The sequence below is a fragment of the Lepus europaeus genome (genome assembly GCF_033115175.1).
Source record: "Lepus europaeus isolate LE1 chromosome 21 unlocalized genomic scaffold, mLepTim1.pri SUPER_21_unloc_4, whole genome shotgun sequence".
Lineage (NCBI taxonomy): Eukaryota > Metazoa > Chordata > Mammalia > Lagomorpha > Leporidae > Lepus > Lepus europaeus.
The window spans coordinates 57969-78546 of NW_026909009.1; the positions used below are offsets into that span (position 1 = coordinate 57969).

Consider the following 20578-nt stretch of genomic DNA (forward strand, 5'->3'; position numbering starts at 1 on the left):
CCGTGGCTCCAGGCCCATCTCGGAATCTGCAGGCTAGGGCCTGTTGTGAGAGGTGGATGGGCTGATCAGCCAGACCTGACTCTCACTCCCACGCTTGGGCCACACATGTGTTCCGAGTCAGGAGGGGGAGGTGGAGGTATTTCCTGATGGGTGCTCCTCGGCTGCAGGTGGTTCTGTTTGGCCCGATTGCCAGGCGTGCGAGTGCGTGCCCAGGAATCAGAAGTGGGGCCATGGGCTGCATCACAGAGGACTCTGCCTTTCTCCATGAGGGCACAGGCCTGGCTGCTCTCACAGCAGGGCCCCGGTCACGCAGGCTTGAGCAGCACAGAAGCTCATGTCTCTGGCAGGACACGGCTGAGGCAGGAGCAGGCAGCCCGGGGATCATGGGAGAAGCCAGGCACCAACTCTGTGCCGTGGCATCTTCCAGATGTCCCTCCCTCCCCACAGCCCCGGACAGCTCACTGCCTCCTCCACCCAGGGCCAGGGGAGCCGAGCTTCTTCCTTTTAAGGGCACAGCCTAGAACAGGCACCCATCCTGCCTCCCACCTGCACCTCGGGGCTCCTGCCCAGCCGCAGGGGATTCTGGGAGCTCAGTGCAGGAGGAGAAGGGGACATGGATATTGGGTGTCAGCCCACAGCCTGCCACACCAGGTGTATTAATTCTGCTTTGTGTTGCTCTAAATAAAGCAGCCCAGAACAGTGTCTTGGGAAAGAGAAGGTTTATTTCAGCTTCTGGTTTGCAGGTTGTTGTTCAGGCTCAGGAGGCCCCATGGGCTGGCATCCACGTAGGCTGCTCGTAGGAGGTGTGGACGATGATCATGGGGGGAGCCCGGAGTGGAGAGACAAAACCTAGGCTGATCTTGAACTCACAAAATGATCTTTTTTTTAAGATTATTTATTTATTTATTTGAAAGGCAGAATTGCAGAAAAGCAGAGGCAGGAGAGAGAGAGAGAGAGAGAGAGAGAGAGAGAGAGAGATCTTCTATCTGCTGGTTCACTCCCCAAATGACCGTTAACAGCTGAGCTGATCCAAAGCCAGGAGCCAGGAGCTTCCTCGAGGTTTCCCACGTGGGTACAGGGGCCCAAGGCCACAGCAGAGAGCTGGATTGGAAGTGGAGCAGCAGGACTTGAACTGGCACCCATATGGGATGCTGGCACTGTAGGTGACAGCCTTACCTGCTACGCCAAAGTGCCGCCCCCAAAAAATGATCAAAATCACTTGCTCACAAGGCCCTTTTTGAGAAGCTGAATACTTCCCAAAGGCCTGATCATCTCAAATGGAAAGGGTTTTTTTTTTTAAAAAAAAAAGATTTATTTTATTTATTTGAAAGAGTTACAGAGAGAGGTAGAGACAGAGAGAGAGGTCTTCCATCCACTGGTTCACTCCCCAGATGGCTGCAATGGCTGGAGCTGGGCCGATCTGAAGCCAGGAGCTTCTTCCAGGTCTTCCATGCGAGTGCAGGGGCCCAAGGACTTGGGCCATCCTCCACTTCCTTCCCAGACCATAGCAGAGAGCTGGATTGGAAGAGGAGAAGCTGGGACTAGAACCGGTGCCCATATGGGATACCAGCACTGCAGGCCAGGGCTTTAACCCACTGCGCCACAGCGCCACTGCGCCACTGCGCCACAGCGCCAGCCCCAGAAAGGTTGTTTTTAAGAACTCTGCGGCACATACTTGGGAAGTTCCAGTAAGAGGCAGTGAAGACTTCTGAGCCCAGGTGGCCCGACCCACGTGGTGCCGGCCTGTGTGAGACCCCCCAGCTGCGCCAGACTCCTGTGCTCAGCCCCTCCCATGCTAGTCCACGTCCCTGGGAGGAACACAGACGTTCACTACCCCCATCTCTGAAGCTGTCTCAATTTTTGTGCATAGAGATCGGTGCAGATCCGAACAGAAGCCGGCTCGAGGCTCCACATCGAACCCCCCGGGGACTACTCGGAAGATTTTGAGTCGACTGAGGATGCCGATGCCAAGACCATGGATGTTTCTGGGGATCGTCCACAGGTAGGGATTGGCCGTGGCCTTGTGCCCTGAGCTCAGGGCTCCGGTGGCCCTTGGGACACTTTCCATCAGTTATTCATGCCATTGTCCTCACTCGCACCTGGGTCCCTCCCTCCTGTATTCATCTCAACACACTTTGATGAGCACGTGGGCTGGGTGCTAGATGCCGGTGTCCCCAGGTCAGTGAGGCTGGGGTCTGATACCCCACATAGCCCCTCGATGGCACAGAGCAGCTGAGGAGTGAGGACAAAGCATGGGGGGAAGGGAGGAGGGGACTGGCGTCCAGGAAGGCTCCCCAGAGGGAGTGACTTCGCCCTGGGTCAGAGTTTAGTGGGGAAAGGTAGGCGGGCAGAGCTGGCACTCAGTCTGTCTATATATGTAGACGTGCACTGTTACCGCCGTAGGCAGCAGAGAACGCAAGCACAAACTGCTGTGGCTCAGGGTCCTCGTGGTCAGTGCGTGACTTTGCCAGCTGCTCACTCCCATCGTACTCAGACTGCCATATCCTCTCAACTGCAGTAGTAGGAGGGAGTCTTCCTAAGTTCATGGGAACACAGAGTAGGAAAAAAATGCAAAAAATAAGAATCTTTCAATTCAATTTTTCTATGGACTTTAAACTTTTTAAAAATTATTTCCTTGAGAAGCAGAGAGAGAGCTCGCTCGCATCTGCTGGTTCACACCCCAAATGCCCACAATGGCTGGGACCAGGGCCCCACTGAAGCTAATCGTAGTCTGAAGCCACGTGTGGGTGGCTTCACTTGAACCATCACCTGCTGCCCCCCGGGAAAGGTACTAGCAGGAAGCTTAGGGTCAGGAGCCAGAGGCAGGCTCAAACCCAGGCACTGCGACATGGAATGAGGGCCTCCTACGCTGTGCCTTAACCACTAGGCTAAATGCCCACCCCTCCCCAAACTTCTGCAAGTCCCCTCGTGTATCCCAGTCTTGCCTTGAGCAGGCATCTGTCGTGCACCTGTTATTGGGCTTCAGGCTCTGTCCCAGACACCAGAGACAGAGCAATGGACAGAACTGCTGAGACATTTATTCTTAAACAACTTACATTATTATTCTCCAAACGGGAGACAGACCATAAAGAAAACCAAAGGAACAAGCAGTGAGATCATTTCAGGTACTGATGTATTCTCAGGAAGGTAGGACAGTAAGATGGTATGGGAGAGAGGGAAGGAGGGCCTCTCCTAGGTATGACATTTCAGCTGAATGGTGATGGGTAAGCAGGCGCAGCTTGGGAAGCAGCAATGGGAAAAGCATTCCAGGCAGAGGGAACAGCAAGTGTAGTGGGTGTGAGGCTGGGCTTATTTGGGGAGCAGGCATAGGAGAGCAATGGGATGTGGAATGAGGTGAGGGGGTGCCTGAGGATGGTTACCTGGCATTTACCCCGAGAGCATTGCTTTTATAGTCAAGAGTATGTGAGTAGATTGTCTACCTGGTTACGCACAGGTGGAATTCTCCAGAGATGGCAAGTGATGGTCAAGTTGGTAAGCTGGCCCCTGGGCAATGGGCAGATTGCACAGCCTCACCACAGGGCCCAAGCCTCACTTCCGCCCGGCGCTTCCATGCCCCCAAACTGCTTTTACAGAATGAAAGTGGGCATCCAGGCGAGTGGCCTGTGGTCCAGGGAACATGTGTCTGCTTTCCGTGGCGTGTCTGCACTGCCGTGTCTGCTGATGATGGAGGGCCAGGCGAGAAGCGGGCCTCACCTTGTTGTTCCACGTGGGGGGTCCCAGGGGGCTGGGAGTAAATTGCAAATTTTTGTCTTCCTCAAAAACAAAGAGTCCTTGTCCTTGCCTGTGGAACGACTCCGTGTCCTTGTTTCTCTGGCCCACCGGTGAAACGGGAATTGAGCAGTAGGAAAAGCTGTGGTCTTCGTCGACTTGAAAACTCCGGCCACACAACACACACATGCACACACACACAGTATGCTTTTGTCCTCTGCTCAGAATCAGAGTGAGCAAACGGAGCCGTGCATTTGCCTTCGTCTGTTGGGGAGGCTGATCCTCAGCCACGTTGCACCTGCCGCAGGGCCGGCCTCGCGTCCATGCCCCAGTATGCGTGTGTGCCCTGCAGACAAGGGGCTGTAGCAGTCTGCCGTCGGCCAGGCATCCAGCACCTGCTGTGCGGTGAGCCCGCAGTCCCTCCTACGCAAGCTCCCAAGCTCCCTGCCCCATAAGGCTCCCTCACCTGCTCCTGGGTTCCGTTAGTGTTCCTCTGTGCACCTGCTCAGAATTGGCATGGCTGCTGCTCTGCCAGCATTTCATTTTCTTCCCTGTGAGTGCTTGATTGTATTTCTTTCTCTCCCTTTTTCCAAAAACCCCATCTTGAGGGGGCTCTCCTTAAGGCTTCACAGTCCATTTCCCCTTGGAAATTTCCTGCTAAATAAAAGAGGCAAATGGCAGCACTAGTTTTCCGGGGATGGCAGAAGCCTTCAGGGATGCAGATGGAATAGGGAAAGAAAAAGAAAGCGTGGGCACACACACTCAGCCGCCTCTCACTGTTTGCAAGCGCAGCCCACAATGGAGCAATAGGAAATGCGTGTCCGCGGAGGTACTTGTCTTCCGACCCTCGCTGTTGAAACACACCGGCCTCTTTGCCTTCAATCAGACCCTCCGTGAACTTCAATTTCCCCGTGGCTGTGCGTTCACAAACCTGTGTGCTGCAGACATGTTCTCCTGGCCTCCACCCCGCCGACCTGCACGGTGCTTTTCAAAGATGTGATTTCCTAGCTGACATTTAAGACTCAGGAGATGCTGTGTGAAAGCCTGAGCCAGGGGCTTGCGCTGAAAAATCAGAAGGCTTAGGAGCCACTTTCTTCTACGATAGCAATGAGTGGGGCTGGGGAGCGGGTGTCCCCTTGGACAGGTGTGTGTTCCCCGGTGTGCCGCAGTCCCCACCACCAAGTTCTCAACACTGCAGATAAGACGGATGATGGGGCAGGCATCTGGTACAGCTGTTAAAATGCCACTTAGGAGGGGCTGGCACTGTGGCATAGTGGGTAAAGCCACTGCCTGCAGTGCCGGCATCCCATATGGGCACTGGTTCGAGTCCTGGCTGCTCCACTTCTGATCCAGCTCTCTGCTATGGCCTGGGAAAGCAGAAGACGGCCCAAGTGCTTGGGCCCCTGCACCCACATGGGAGGCCCGGAAGAAGCTCCTGGTTCCTAGCTTCAGATCAGTGCAGCTCTGACTGTTGCGGTCATTTGGGGAGTAAACCAGCAGATGGAAGAACCCTCTCTCTCTCTGGCTTTGCCTTTCTTTGTAACTCTTTCAAATAAATAAAATAAAACTTCAAAAAAAAAAAAATGCCACTTGACACCTGCATCCCACAGCAGAGTGCCTGGTCTTGAGTTCAAGCTCTGTTCCTGATTCTAGCTTTCTGCTGTCGAGCACCCTGGAAGGCAAGGGAGCAGGTGAGGACTCAAGTAGTTGGGTCCCTGCCACCCATGTGGAAGATCCAGGTGGAGTTCCTGGCTCCTGGCTTCTTTGGCCTGGCTCAGCCCCAGCTGTTGTGGGCATTGGTGTGTGTGTGTGTGTGTGTGTTGTATGTCCATATCTTCTGGGTCTCTGCCTTTCAAAATAAAAGAATTATAAAAAGATGGTAAATGAGTATAGATCAGGAGGTGGTGGGGACTTCTAAGAAAGAGAGCTGAGGTGATATCGTGGTAGAGACCATAAGAAGGGAGAGAGTGAGCCACGCAGAGCAGAGCATCCAGGCCCCTGGAGGAGCAGGTGCAGAGGCCCGAGGTGGAACGCTGGCAAGGAGGCCAGCGTGGTTACAGAGCGGGGGCACGGTGAGGAAGAGGAGGTGCGGCCAGGGAAGCAGGCATGGATCAGGTTGCACAGGGCTTGAGGGCTGGGATGATGTGGGGCTCTCACTCACTGTGAGTCAGCTGGTTTAAACCCTCCAGACTAAAAATGAAAGGTGTCCTTGCACCTAAGGAAAGTCAACCAGGGATGTCCCGGTCCCCTGATGTTCCCCCAGTGGAGTTATCCAAGAGCAAGAGAAATAAGGGGAAGGTGTGACCCCCATCCCATGGACGTCTCCTGGAAACCTTCAGGAGTCTGTTCCCATCGTGTGGGTTCTGGAGCTGGCGGCCCAGGGGTCTTCCCACGATCACCATTCAACGTCATTACAGATGCATACAGCTCTCAGGGCCAAGCATCTGTCCCCTGTGATCAGCGCACCCCACCCCACAGGGCCCTGTAGCAAATCTCTGCAGTTGTCCTTCATCCATTTCAACAGTGATTCTTGAAAAATGCGGGATTGCTTTTTCATAATATTGTATTTATTCATCTATCTATTTAGTTTGATTTGAAAGGCGGAGACAAAGAGATCTTCCATTCACAGGTTTGCTTTCCAAATGTCTACAACAGCCAGAGCTGGGCCAAGCTGAATCCAGGATCCCAGAACTCCCACCTGGGTTTCCCAGGTGGGTGTCAGGGATTGAGGTACTTGAGTCATCACCACTGCCTTCCAGGGTGCACATGAGCAGGAAGCTGGAATCAAAAGCAGAGTCAGGACTCGAACCCAGGACTCTGATATGGGATGTGGGCATCCCAAGCAGCAGCTTAACCACTGTGCGGGACACCTACCCCTGAGGGACCACTTTTAAGGCAGTTCCATTGCTTGGATACTTCTGCCATTTGGGACTACCATGTAATAACCCTTAACTGGGTACCTTTGTAAAAAAAAAAAATATTACCATAATATAAAGGGATTGTACTATCCATGCCATTTGATGATTGTACTTTATTTACTTGACAACATCCCATAGCTATCTTTCCATGCCAGCACTCCCCCAACCATCATGCAGTTCATTGGGTCAGAGCGCTGTTTTGGGAGTTGGTAGCATGAGTTTGAATCCTGGTGTTGGTATTGGCTGTGCCTGCAGTGGCGCCGGGACAGCAAGAGTGCAATCAGTTCACCTTTGGGAGTGAGAGCAGAGGGTGAGGAGACAGAGAGGGGAGGCAGGGGCCCCAAAAGAAGAATGATACCTCCCTCATATCTTCAGGACTGTAGGCTGCTTCTACCATGCCTAGGTCTCTGTGCTTGTCTCTATGGCACCACACCCTGTGACTTTAATTTCTCCCTTCTGAACCTACAAGGGCCTGACCCTCCCAGCAGTACAGAGAAAGAATCCTTTTAACTTCTCAGGGTGTAATGGTAAGGTGGAGTCCCAGCACCCTAAGCAGGAAGTTGCCAGCACTTCTCCCATAGCCAAGCTGCTGGGGCAGAAGATGGGCCCCACGAGAGCTTCTGTGACAACCACATAGATTAACAAAAGGATTTGGCTCTAACAGAAAAAACTCTGGCCTGCCCACCAGAAGACTTAAAACACATGAATTTTTTTTTGGCAATGTTTTTTTCCCCCCAGAAACTTTTGATTTAAAGAATACAAACTTCATGCATTTCATAAATACAACTTTAGGAACATGGTGATCCTTCCAACCATACCCACCCTCCCAACCAACACTCCCACCTTTCTTCCTCCTCACTCTACTATTCCCATTCTTATTTTTTACTAAGATTTGTTTTCTTTTTAAAAAGATTTATTTATTTATTTGAAAGGCAGAGTTACAGAGAGAGAGAGAGAGAGAGAGAGAGAGAGGTGAGACAAAGAATCTTCCATCCATTGGTTCACTCTCCAAATGGCCTCAAGGAGCAGGGCAGGGCTGGGCTAGCAGAAGCCAGGAGCCAGGAGCTGCTTCCCAGTCTCCCATGTGAGTGCAGGGGTCCAAGGACTTGGGCCATCCTCTGCTGCTTTCTCGGGCATATTAGCAGGGAGCTGGATTGGAAGTGGAGCAGCCAGGACTCAAACTGGTGCCCATGTGGGATGCTGGTGCTGCAGGCAGCAGCTTTACCTGCTTATACCACAGTGCCGGCCTCACCAAGATCTATTTTCAATTAACTTTACGCACATACGGTTAACTCTGTACTAAGTAAAGAGTTCGACAAATAGTATGAAAAAAACTGTTCATTAACAGTTGAGACAAAGGCTATACAAAGTCATTGCATCTCAAAGTGTCAATTTCATTTCTATAGATTACCTTTTAGGTGCTCCATTAGTTATCACAGATCAGGGAGAAGAGATGGAATTTGTCCTTTTAGCACTGGCTTATTTCACTAAGTATGATGTTTTCCAGTTGCATTCATTTTGTTGCAAATGACAGGATTTCTTTTTTTTTTAACCATTGTGTAGTATTCCATGGTGTACATATCCCATAATTTCTTTATCTGATCTTCAATTGATAGGCATTCGGGTTGATTCCATGTCTTAGCTATTGCAAATTGAGCTGAAATTAACATGGGGGTACAGATCACTCTTTCATATGCTGATTTCATTTTCCTTGGATAAATTCCCAGGAGTGGGATGGCTGGGTCATATGGTAGGTTGATATTCAGATTTCTGAGTTATCTCCATACTGTCTTCCATTGTGGCTATACCAGTTTATATTCCCACCAACAGTGGATTAGGGTACCTTTTTCCTGACATCCTCACCAGCATTTGTTGTTTGTTGATTTCTGTATGAAAGTCATTCTGACTGGGGTGAGGTGAAGCCTCATTGTGGTTTTGATTTGCATTTCCCTGATAGTTTGTGATCCTGAACCTTTTTTTCATGTGTCTGTTGGGCATTTGGATTTCCTCTTTTGAAAAATGCCTATTCAAGTCCTTTCCCCATTTCTTAACTGAGTTGTTTGCTTTATTGTTTTTGAGTTTCTTGATCTCTTTATATACTCTGATTATTAATCCTTTATCAGTTGTATAGTTTACAAATAATTTCTCCTGTCAGTTGCCTTTTCTTCATGATGGTTTTAAAAATGAGAGCAAGAGCTCACAGTACATGAACGTGTACTGAGTGCTAAGCACCACATTGAGGATGTACCATCCATCACTACATCAGACCTGAGAGTTAAATGCTAACTATCAGGACAAGCATCGTGGCGTAGCAGGTTAAGCCGCTGGCCTGCCACGCTGGCATCCCATGTGGGTGCCGGTTATGTCCTGGCTGCTCCACTTCTGATCCAGCTCCCTGCTAATGTGCCTGAGACAGCATTGGGGGATGGCCCAGGTACTTGGGTTCCTGTACCCACATGGGAGACCTAGAAGAAACTCCGGCTCCATGTTACAGTTTGAAAAAATTGAAGAAGGAAGAAGTGATGTTGTTCACTCAGGCCTCAGAGAAACCCCGGGCACCACGATTCCCTGTTCCTTGGAATGAGCAGTGACAGGCTTGGAACGACCCAGGCCTGCATTTGCTTGAGGTTGTGCCACAGTCTGTTGTGAATATTATCGATCTTCTGCCTGGGGGTGAGGTGCTCAGAGGTAGCCATCCATCAGTTAGGCTTCACAGTGTTTTATTTATTTTTTTATTTTATTTATTTATTTTTTTGACAGGCAGAGTGGATAGTGAGAGAGAGAGACAGAGAGAAAGGTCTTCCTTTGCCGTTGGTTCACCCTCCAATGGCCGCTGCGGCCGGCGCACTGCGCTGATCCGATGACAGGAGCCAGGTGTTTCTCCTGGTCTCCCATGGGGTGCAGGGCCCAAGCACTTGGGCCATACTCCTCTGCACTCCTGGGCCACAGCAGAGAGCTGGCCTGGAAGAGGGGCAACCGGGACAGAATCCGGCACCCCAACTGGGACTAGAACCCGGTGTGCCGGCGCCGCAAGAAGGAGGATTAGCCTATTGAGCCACGGCGCCGGCTTCACAGTGTTTAAGCCATAACAGAGGGAACCTCTCCTTAGCCAAATAGCTCCCCAGTGAAGCCGTAGCTGAGAATGTAGATGAAAAATGTTTTTCAAAAATGAAACCCGATGAGGAAACAACCAGACAGACCCAAGTTGAAGGACAGCTTACAAACCAACTGGCCTGGGGTCTTTGCAGACACCAGTGGCCTGAGACCTGAGAAAGGCTTGGGGCCGCACCCGATGAAAGGTAGGTACAGCGAGTTCACCCTCCTGCAACGTGGTCAGAGGAATTGCTCCACTGAAGGGTGGTTTCCCGAAATTCACAAGGCCTTGAAAATGATACTGCATCAACATTACATTTCCTGCATGCATTCATGGTACCATGGCTATATTACTCAGCTTTTGTTACTACAACCTAGAGACGTGAGAGGAGCTACTCGGGAAGGAAGAAAGCTCACTTCAGCTTGCGGTTTGGGCCATTCACAGTCCAAGATCTCAGGGCCTCATTAGTGTGGCACCTGATAGTGGTGGGACACGTATGGAGGGGGGAGCCTGTGGGGAGTGAGGAAGAGAAAGAGAAGCTAGGCTGAAGTCAGCTGATAGCCAGGCCTCTCCCAAGGCCACACCCAAAGGACCTCCTAGAAGACCCACCTTTGGACTCCAGAATTGTATCCAGTCTCCCCCCTTAATCCGTTGACCATTTACCTAAGGCTTTAGGGACCAAGCCTTCAACTCATGGGCTTCTAGGGGACCCCCAGGCTGTCGGCGAAGCCTAACGGTAGCCTTGTGACGAGTGAATGTCCTGTGCTTGGGACACTGAAGAGTGCAGGCATGAGGGGTTGTGTGGTCAGCAGCCATGCGTCAATGGGTCAGAATGAAGGTTATGTATATAACACGGAAGAGGGGAAAGCAGGGGACGAATGTGGCAACATGGTAATTGGCGAACGCAGGCTAGGGGTATCTGGGTGTTAATTATACGATCATGATCAATTTTCTGTGCTTTTACATGGTTTCAAAATAGAAAGGGAAAAAAAAGCAGGTTAGGCATTTTGCAGAGCAGTTAGGACATAGGTGAGGTTGCCTGCCTGCATCCCGTATTGTAACACCAAGAGGCGCAGCTCTGCTCTGGACTCAACTTCCTGCTAATGCAGACCTTGGGAGGCACCAGGGTGGCTCAGGTGACTGAGTTCCGGCCACCCACATGGGACTGAATTCTTGGCTTCTGGCTTCAGCCCCTGGACTGTTTGGGATTTCTCTTTCTGGCTATCTCTCTCTCTCTGTCTCTCAAATAAATAAGTAAAATTAAATACAACACTAGCAGATTAAAGAAATGAGGTATATGGCCGGCGCCATGGCTCAACAGGCTAATCCTCCGCCTTGCGGTGCCGGCACACCAGGTTCTAGTCCCGGTCGGGGTGCCGGATTCTGTCCCGGTTGCCCCTCTTCCAGGCCAGCTCTCTGCTGTGGCCAGGGAGTGCAGTGGAGGATGGCCCAAGTGCTTGGGCCCTGCACCCCATGGGAGACCAGGAAAAGCACCTGGCTCCTGCCTTTGGATCAGAGCGGTGTGCTGGCTGCGGCAGCCATTGGAGGGTGAACCAACGGCAAAAAGGAAGACCTTTCTCTCTGTCTCTCTCTCTCTCACTATCCACTCTGCCTGTCAAAAAAAAAAAAAAAAAAAAAAAAGAGGTATATCAGTAGAAGCAGAGGCACAAGGCAAGTGAGAGGAGAGACGTAGTTTAACCACCTACTAGGAATGTGTATCAATGCCAGTTTCCCAGTTGTGATGATGTACTACTGTTGTTACAAGACATTACCCTGACAAGAAACTGGGCCGAGGATAGATGGGACCTCTCCGGATTGCTCCTTACAAACTGTGCGTGAAATGGCACAAGCAGCTCCAAATCTAGAGCAAAAAAACAATCACGGAAAACACGACCGTGCCGGGCCTGTCCCTTGGAGGTTCTGATTGGGACTCTGTCCTGTCCCTCCCACGAGTCTGGCTTTGCAGCAGTGTTCGAGAACCACGGTTAGAAGGAAAGGAGAGCGGCGGTCCTCAAGATCTGACACGCACAGGCACCACTTGGGATGTTTGCTAAAGACGAGATCTTAGGGCCTGGCATTTGGCACAGTGCTTAAGACACTGCGTGGTACCCCCACAGCCCTTACCAGAGAGTTGTGGTTCCAGTCCTGCCCCCACATCCAGTTCCACCTTCCTGCTGGTGTGCACCTGGGAGGCACCGGATGGTGATCCCTGCCACCCCCCAGGGGAGACCTACATTGAGGTCCTGGCTCCTGGCTGTGGCCTGGCCCAACCCCAGCTTTTATAGGCACTTGGGGAGTAAACCCAAGTGGATGGAAGATCTCTATGTGTCTGCCTCTCTCTCTCTCTCTCCCTCTCTCTCTCTCTCTCTCTCTCTGCCTTCAAATGAAATAAAAATAAATAAAAATTTTAATGTTGCATATTTTAGGCTGGTTTTTGAGCTAACAGAATTGGTGTCTAAAAGGTAACACATTTTTTGACAAAAGAGCTGCCAGGGATTTTGATCCAGCAGCCTGAAGATTAGAGCACACCTCACATGGAAGGAACATTTTCCGAGTACTTTGAACTCTGTGGCTTGGATTTGGGGAACTACAGAAGAAAGATGTTTAAAAATCAAAGTTAACAACTCTTCTGCGTCATGCCAAATTAGGATGACTAAAAAGTGTGAAAACAACACAGATCCACAGAGGTTCGCAGGGGAGGGTTGGGGGCAGGGTCTGCCCTGCTCTTTGGAACCATATCCTACACTTCTGGAAATTCAGGTGGGAGATGAAGTCACAGAAAAACATAGACAAGAAAAAAAAATTGCTGTTGACAACGTCTCACTATAGGTCAACTTCTACACAAATCACTGACCATTAGTATCAAGAAAAGACTAAATGACTTCAAGCTACAGCAATTTCCCTCTTATCTGTGGTTTCACTTTCCGTGGTTCCAGTTATCTGAGGTCAGCTGAGGTGTGAAAATAATACATGGAACATTCCAGAAATAAACAGTTCATCAGTTTTCAGTTGCATGCTGTTCTGAGTAGCGGGACAAGAACTCACACTGTCCCCTTCTGTCCCGCCTGGTGGGTGGGTGGGGATCATCTCTTTGTCCACGCATCCACGCTGTCTGTGCTGCCCATCTGTTACTCCTTGGGGGCTGTCTCAGTTATCAGATTGACCATTGAGGTATAGCACATGCAAGAGAAAGCGCATTCATAGAACTGTTATTACAGCATATGGTTATAGTTGTTCTATTTGATTGTTAGTTGCTGTATTAATCTCTTATTTGTGCCTAATTTATAAATTATGCTTTATCTTGGGTATGTATGTATAAGGAGAAATATAGTATATATAGAGTTTGGTGGTTTAAAGAGATCCACTGGGGGTCCTAGAACACATCGCCCATGTATGGGGGAACTACAGAACTTTTAAAATTTACTTATTGGGTTAGTGCTGTGGTGTAGTAGGTTAAGCCTCCATCTGTGGTGCTAGCATCCCAAATGGGTGCCGGTTCGAGTCCTGGCTGATCTTCTTCTGATCCAGCACTCTGCTGTGGCCTGGGAAATCAGTAGAAGATGGCCCAAGTGCTTGGGCCCTGCCCCAGTGTGGGTGACCCAGAAGAAGCTCTTGCTCCTGGCTTTACATCAGCCCAGCTCTGCCCATTGCGGCCATTTGGGGAATGAACCAGTAGATGGAAAAGACTTCTCTCTCTGACTCTCCCTCTCTCCCTATCTGTAACTCTGCCTTTCAAATAAATAAATACATCTTTTTAAAAGTTACTTATTTATTTAAATTTTATTTGAAAGTTAAAGAGATGGAAAGAGTGAGACAAAAATAGAGTTCTTCTGTCCACTGGTTCATTCCCCCAAATGCCTACCACAGCCAGGGATGAACCAGGCCAAAGCTAGGAGCTTGTAGCTCCATCTGATTCTCTTTTGTAAGTGGCAGGGACCCAAGTACTTGAGCCGTCGTCTGCTGCTTCCCAGGGTCCACATGAGCAGGGAGCTGGTCTGAAGCAGGGGAGGTGGGACACGAACCAGGCAGCATCCTAGCCACAATGCAAACACCCACCCTTACTGTACATTCTAGAAGGCAAGAAAGTCCTGAGATATTCCTGAGACATTTTCATATAAAATTAATCTATGTCTTTACTATTAAAAAAGGTAAACTTAGATAAATTAAAAAAAATTAATGTTGTGTCATGTGAAGGCATTAATGTGTCAGTTAATTTTTTTTTCTTTTTTAACTTTGGTCACATTCAAAATATGGCTCAAACTTGAGGGAAAATAATCCGGAGAAAATAGAGGCATGTAGGAAAGCCTTTTTAAAATTTTTAAAAAATTCTTAGGGCTTGGAAAAGATATGCCGAAATACAGAAATGAGTGCTCAGTGGGAGGGGGTATGGCCACAGGGCAGGGCTCAGACCTGGACCTGGACTAACAGGGCCAGCCTCAGCCCCCAGACCTGTAAGCCATCCTGGCGGGGAGCTGAGCTCATCGCTGGTGCTGCTTTATTGCGAATTAGGAAACTTATTCTGAGCACGCGTCTCAAGTTGTCCCTGGTCTCCACGCCACCACTCCCCTGGATGTTTTATATCACCTTACATCTTCTGAAGGCATTGGACTTGCAGTTCCTACCTGGGGGAGTAGACAGCAAGTGGCCTAGACTCAGCAAGCCTGGAGACCTTGGCCAAGTCACACAGTCCTCTGGAGGTTTTGGGAGGTTAGGTTATGTTTCCTATGCCTGCCAGGTCTGAAGTCATAAATTCTGGGTCAAGTTTAAAGGAAAACCCTATTCCTGTATGATAATAGCCATAGAGTAGAGGATACATCATAGTTCATGGAGCCCTTACCCACCCAAGAGCTATTTTCTTTAAAAGATTATTTATTTCAAAGTCAGGAGAGGCAGGAGCAGAAAGAGAGAGAAAGAATCCTCCATATGCTGGTTCATTCCCCAAATGGCTGCAACAGTCAGGCTGGGCCAGGCCGAAGCCAGAAGCCAGGAGCTTCTTCCAGGTCCCCCACATGAGTGCAGGGACCCAAGCACTTGTGCCATCTTCCACTGCTTGCCTAGGCTATAGCAGAAAGTTGGATCAGAAGTAGAGCAGCCAGACTCGAACCAGTGCCCACATAGGATGCCAACACTGCAAGAGGTGGCTTCACTCACTGTACCACCATGCCCATGCCGGCACCCTGTGGTCTATTTCTGTAGGTCATTTGTAAGGTATACATTTAGGGCCTGAAACATTCCTCCCCGATCCAGATCTAAGCTTTATAGAGAACAGAGATGAGCTGCCGTGTTTCTGGTCCCTAGAAAAGTGCCTGGCATAGAGGGAGTATGCAAATCTTTGTTAAGCAAATGAATTGAATAGTTGATTGATTGAATCAATGAGGGAGGGAGGGAGGGAGTTGTTGGTTAGACATCCTGGCCAGCCCACACAAGCCGAGTTCAATCATCACATCACTATGTTATAATTATAGTGACAGTATTTGCCAAACCATGAATCAGGACCCGTAAAACGACAAAGATTTTTGTGCTGCTTCTGGTAGAGGAGTCAGTTGAGAGATACATTTTGGATTCTGAAATATTGGAATTTGGGGCACATGATGATAATTTCAAAGAACCGTTTTAGGCATTTTATTTCATTTACTTGAGAGACAGAGGGAGACAGACAGAAATCTCCCATCTGCTGGTGCATTCCCCAAATGCTGGCAACAACCAGGGCCGTGCCAGGCTGAAGCTGGCTGCTGGGAACTCATTCCGAGTCTCCTACGTGGGTGACCAGGGACCCAAGTACTCGGTCCTTAGCTGCTGCCTCCCAGGGTGTGTATTGTTAGCTGGAAGCTGGAATGGGGAGCAGAACCAGGCAACAAACCCAGGCCCTCCCATGTGGGATGTGGGGGTCGGAATTGCTAGATGGAATGTCTGCCCTAAAAGACTTTTAAATCACACGAGTGGGTAAAGCCACCGCCTGCAGTGCCGGCATCCTATACGGGTGCTGATACGAGTCCCGGATGCTCCACTTCCGATCCAGCTCTCTGCTATGGTTTAGGAAAACAGTGGAAGATGGCCCGAGTCCTTGGGCCCCTGCACCCACGTGGGAGACCTGGAAGAAGCTCCTGGCTCCTGGCTTCGGATCGGCTCAGCTCTGGCCATTGTGGCCATCTGGGGAGTGAACTAGCAATGGAGTGAACTAGCAGATGGAAGACCTTTCTCTCTGTCTTTCCCTCTCTCCCTCTCTCTCTGTAACTACCTCTCAAATACATAAATAAAATCTTAAAAAAAAAAAAAAAAGCAGTTAGGTGTGTAACAAGTAACAAACCTGGCCCAGGGCATGGTCTGGTGGGCAGTGGAGAGGGCTGTGCAGGACAGTGGTAGCCAGCTGTCACCATGTAGAAATACAAGCCCCGCAGGATTAAGCGCGTTCTGGTCTTCATTAAACATTTGACTTCAGGAGCCAAGTTGCAAGGCTGAGGGTGGAGGAGAGGGTAAGGTAAAAGCAGAAATGACATGAGATAGAGCAATAGACACATGAATAAACGGATGATAAGTCATGAAGTGTGGAAAAACAGAAGGCCGGATCTGGTGGACCAGAGGGTGGAGAGAGCTTTCTGTATTTTGCTCAGTTTTCTTCTGAGTTGTTTGACTGTTTTTTTTTTTTAAAGATTTGTTTATTTTGAGAGAGGGGGAGAGAGAGAGAGAGAGAGAGAGAGAGAGAGAGAGAGAGAGAGAGAGGTCTTCCATCCGCTGGTTCACTCCCCAGATGACTGCAACGGCCGGAGCTGCACTGATCTGAAGCCAGCAGCCAGGAGCTTCTTCCGGGTCTCCCATGTGGGTGCAGGGGCCCAAGCACTTGAGCCATCTTCTACTGCTTTCCCAGGCCATAGCAGAGAGCTGGATCAGAAGTGGAGCAGCCGGGACTAGAACCGGCGCCCATATGGGATGCCGGTGTCACAGGCAGCAGCTTTACCTGCTATGCCACAACACCAGTCCCTTGAATATTATTAATACTTTTGTATTAGATGTTATAAAAAAGGCTACAAAATAATGTGAAACTGCCTAACAAACTCTATGACGTAATGACCTCTGAACTGATGTGAGAATGGAGCATCTTCTTTATGGCCTGCATGTGTAGTCTACTTAGAGTTCTTAGGCATTTTCACATCATTTTGTAGCCTTTTTAAAATAACACTCAATATGTAAATGCTTTCTTGTTAAACAATATTCACACGGCTCAGAGGAAAACTGAGTAAAATACGGGTTTAATTTCTGCTTTAATTTTAGGATTTTCCACCCTCACCCCTGTAATCCTGGTTCATAAATTATATTTATTTTCAGTCTCCTAGCGTATGAATTTTAAGGTTATACATTTTCCTCTTTGTATAGCTTTGTCCTTGCCTCACAAATTTTACTGTGTAGTGCTTTCATTGTCTTTTATTTCTAATTGGTTTGTGACTTCAGGGTTTGTTTTTCTTATCCATGTTTAGGGAAATTTTTCTAAACATTCTAAGTAAATAGTTTTTTTTTTAAATAATGATATTTATATTTATAGCATTTGTTATTTTCAGATTTTCGAATAATGTTCATTCTTTTTTTTTTTAAATTTATTTTAGACAGGCAGAGTGGACAGTACAGGGAGACAGAGAGAAAGGTCTTCCTTTTTGCCGTTGGTTCACCCTCCAATGGCCGCCGCGGTAGGCGCGCTATGGCCGGCGCACCGCGCTGTTCCAAAGGCAGGAGCCAGGTGCTTCTCCTGGTCTCCCATGGGGTGCAGGGCCCAAGCACTTGGGCCATCCTCCACTGCACTCCTTGGCCACAGCAGAGAGCTGGCCTAGAAGAGGGGCAACCGGGACAGAATCTGGCACCCCGACCGGGACTAGAACCCGGTGTGCCGGCGCCACAAGGCGGAGGATTAGCCTACTGAGCCATGGCGCCGGCCCAGTAAATAGTTTTTGTTTGATTTTTTACTATCCTTTTGTGTTAATTTCTCATTTTTACTACATTGTAATCAGAGAATGGCCTGTTTGTATCTTCCTGGAGTTTACTAAGGCTTTTTTTTTTTTTTTAACCAATTTATTTATTTGAGAGGTAGAGTTACAGATAGAGACAGAGACAGAGAGAAAGGTCTTCCATCCACTGGTTCACTCCCCAAATGGCTGCAATGGCCAGAGCTATGCCATTCTGAAGCCAGGAGTCAGGTGCTTCTTCCGGGTCTCCCACACGGGTGCAGGGGCCCAAGCTCTCAGACCATCCTCTACTGCTCTCCCAGGCCATAGCAGAGAGTTGGATCGGAAGAGGAGCAGCCGGGACCCGAACTGGTGCCCACGTGGGATGCTGGCACTGCAGGTGGAGGATTAATGTACTGCACCACAGCGCTGGTCCCTTTCTTAAGGTTTTGTTTGTGGTCAACCAGATCATTTTTATGAATCCTCTATGATATTTTAAAAGAATAATCATTCTCTTTTGGGCACAAAGTTCTCAGCACATCTGCTAAATCAAGCCCTTAGTTATTGTTATCTAGCTTAGAGATTCTTAAAATACAGTTCCAGACCACCCATATCAGAATCGCTGGGGCTGCTTATTAAAAATGTAAATTCTCATACCCTACATACAGAAGTGGATCCGGAGGGGGCATAGAGTACTCATCTTTTTTTTTTTTTTTTTTTGCATTTTTTTTTAAACTTTTATTTAATGAATATAAATTTCCAGTGTACAGCTTATGGATTACAATGGCTTCCCCCCCCCCATAACTTCCCTCCCACCCGCAACCCTCCCCTCTCCCGTTCCCTCTCCCCTTCCATTTGCATCAAGATTCATTTTCAATTCTCTTTATATACAGAAGATCAATTTAGTATAAAGATTTCAACAGTTTGCACCCACATAGAAACACAAAATGAAACATACTGTTTGAGTACTAGTTATAACATTAAATCACAATGTACAGCACATTAAAGACAGAGATCCCACATGAGGAGCAAGTGCACAGTGGCTCCTGTTGTTGACCCAACAAATTGACACTCTAGTTTATGGTGCCAGTAACCATCCTAGGCTGTCATCATGAGTTGCCAAGGCTATGGAAGCCTTCCAAGTTTGCCGACTCTGATCATATTTAGACAAGGTCAGAAAAGACAGAGTGAGGATAGTAACCAATGATCCTAAGAGTGGCATTTACCAGGTTTGAACAATTATACAGCATTAAGTGGGGAAGAGGACCATCAGTACACACAGGTTGGGAGTAGAGCCATTGGTGGTAGAGTAGAGGTTATGATTACAAAGGAATGAGGCCCAAGTGCACTAGACAGGGCCTAGAACAAAGGACAGAGTCATTATTAGAGGAGCTAAGCAAGGTGCTGTCTAAGCTACAATTAAGTTTTCTGATTGAGAGGCAAATAGAACCTGATGGAAGGGGCTTGATAATAATCTGGTGGGCTTTAGGCCTTGTAAGTTCAGAGGCCCAGACCTATCTATCTCTTCACATGGGGTACATCCTAAGGGAGGTGTGAACCTCCTAGGGGAAGGCACTCTGTTGACTTTCATTACTTGGCTGGCCTGGGAGGAGAGCTGGCCAGGTAAAGGCAGGTGGCATCTCTAACAAGAAATTTACAGTTCTGCCTGCAATGTTGCTGACCCTACTTGACCATCCCCTCAGCTGCAGTGGTCCCTTTGGAAGTTGGGCTGAGTGAAGGGCTTTTCAGCTTAGAGCCAATAAGATCTGTGGCTCTGACCTGGGCATCCTTCGACTCCAGGGCAGGTCCATTTCCAGTGATCCAACTCTTGGCAGAGCTGCCAGGGCTCTTCACAAGCTGACTTCTGCTGAAGCCCAGGCTTACCACATTGAAAGCCACTGCAGTGGACTGGCCTGTTGGGTCTCCTTGAGGGCAGATCACTGTACAGATCAGCCATTAATAGGCCTGCCACCCATTGCTTCTGATGCCGAGCTTTCTTTTCCTCCTGGTTTGTGTTAAAGCAGACCAGACGATGCAAGTCAAGGGAGTGCCCGTGTCCCATCTCTAATCTTCGGTGGCCTGAACTACAAGTCTATAGTCACAGGCATGTTCTGTAGTAGTTTTTCTAAGGTTTCTACCAACAAGTCTAAAACATATGATACACAGATTCAGGTCCCACAAATTAAAATGTATCTTTGATTGATTTTAGCAGCTTAAATTTATGGACAATCTTATCTATAAGCCATTTAAAATAAAACTCTTAATAAAATTTCCCCATGTGGACATACAATATGTACACACATATAATATAGCATAATAGACCAATATATCAATTTTAATAATAGCTTTTAAAATCTTTAACTCTTTTTGTAGATTGCCAATTGATTTGAATTGCTTTTTCTTTTTAGTAACCTCAGTTAACCATACTTTCTCTCAGTTGGTACTGTTAATACATTATTGGCTTCATCTGTTTATAGAGCCATCCCAAAGTACTGAATACAATATAAGTGGCTGGAAAAAGTCCATAGGAACCTATAGGAGGACAGCAAACACAGAACCAACAACGCTTTAGTTTTATGAGCAGCAGATCATATATAACTGTGGATGACAAAAGACTTTAAGTCGCCATGTTTAAAATTATAAACTCATCAACCACCAAGAGGCACTTGCTTACTTCACAGTATTTTTGAAAGCACCTGTAGGATTTTACAAGTATTTAACCCTTTAAGCCTCTGGGGCTTTCTCATTAAGATAACTATCATGTTTAGTAACACAAGATCATTAGACTTTTTAATTCTCAAACATTTGTATTAATAGCATTTTCCATTATAGAAACTTAAAGTCTGGTACCACATCACATCTTGACAGTACTTCTAATATACTCCAAATAGACTGATTAGTTGGTG

The 20578-nt window shown here is 48.3% G+C and overlaps 1 long non-coding RNA gene across 1 annotated transcript in view; it reads left to right on the forward strand.

Moving 5' to 3' along the window:
- Positions 1 to 20578, forward strand: part of LOC133754339 (uncharacterized) — a 49172-nt gene that overhangs the window by 24811 nt on the left and 3783 nt on the right. Inside the window, exon 2 of the long non-coding RNA XR_009865210.1 lies at positions 1871 to 2002. This is a non-coding gene — a long non-coding RNA (uncharacterized LOC133754339). The remainder of the gene's footprint in view (positions 1 to 1870; positions 2003 to 20578) is intronic.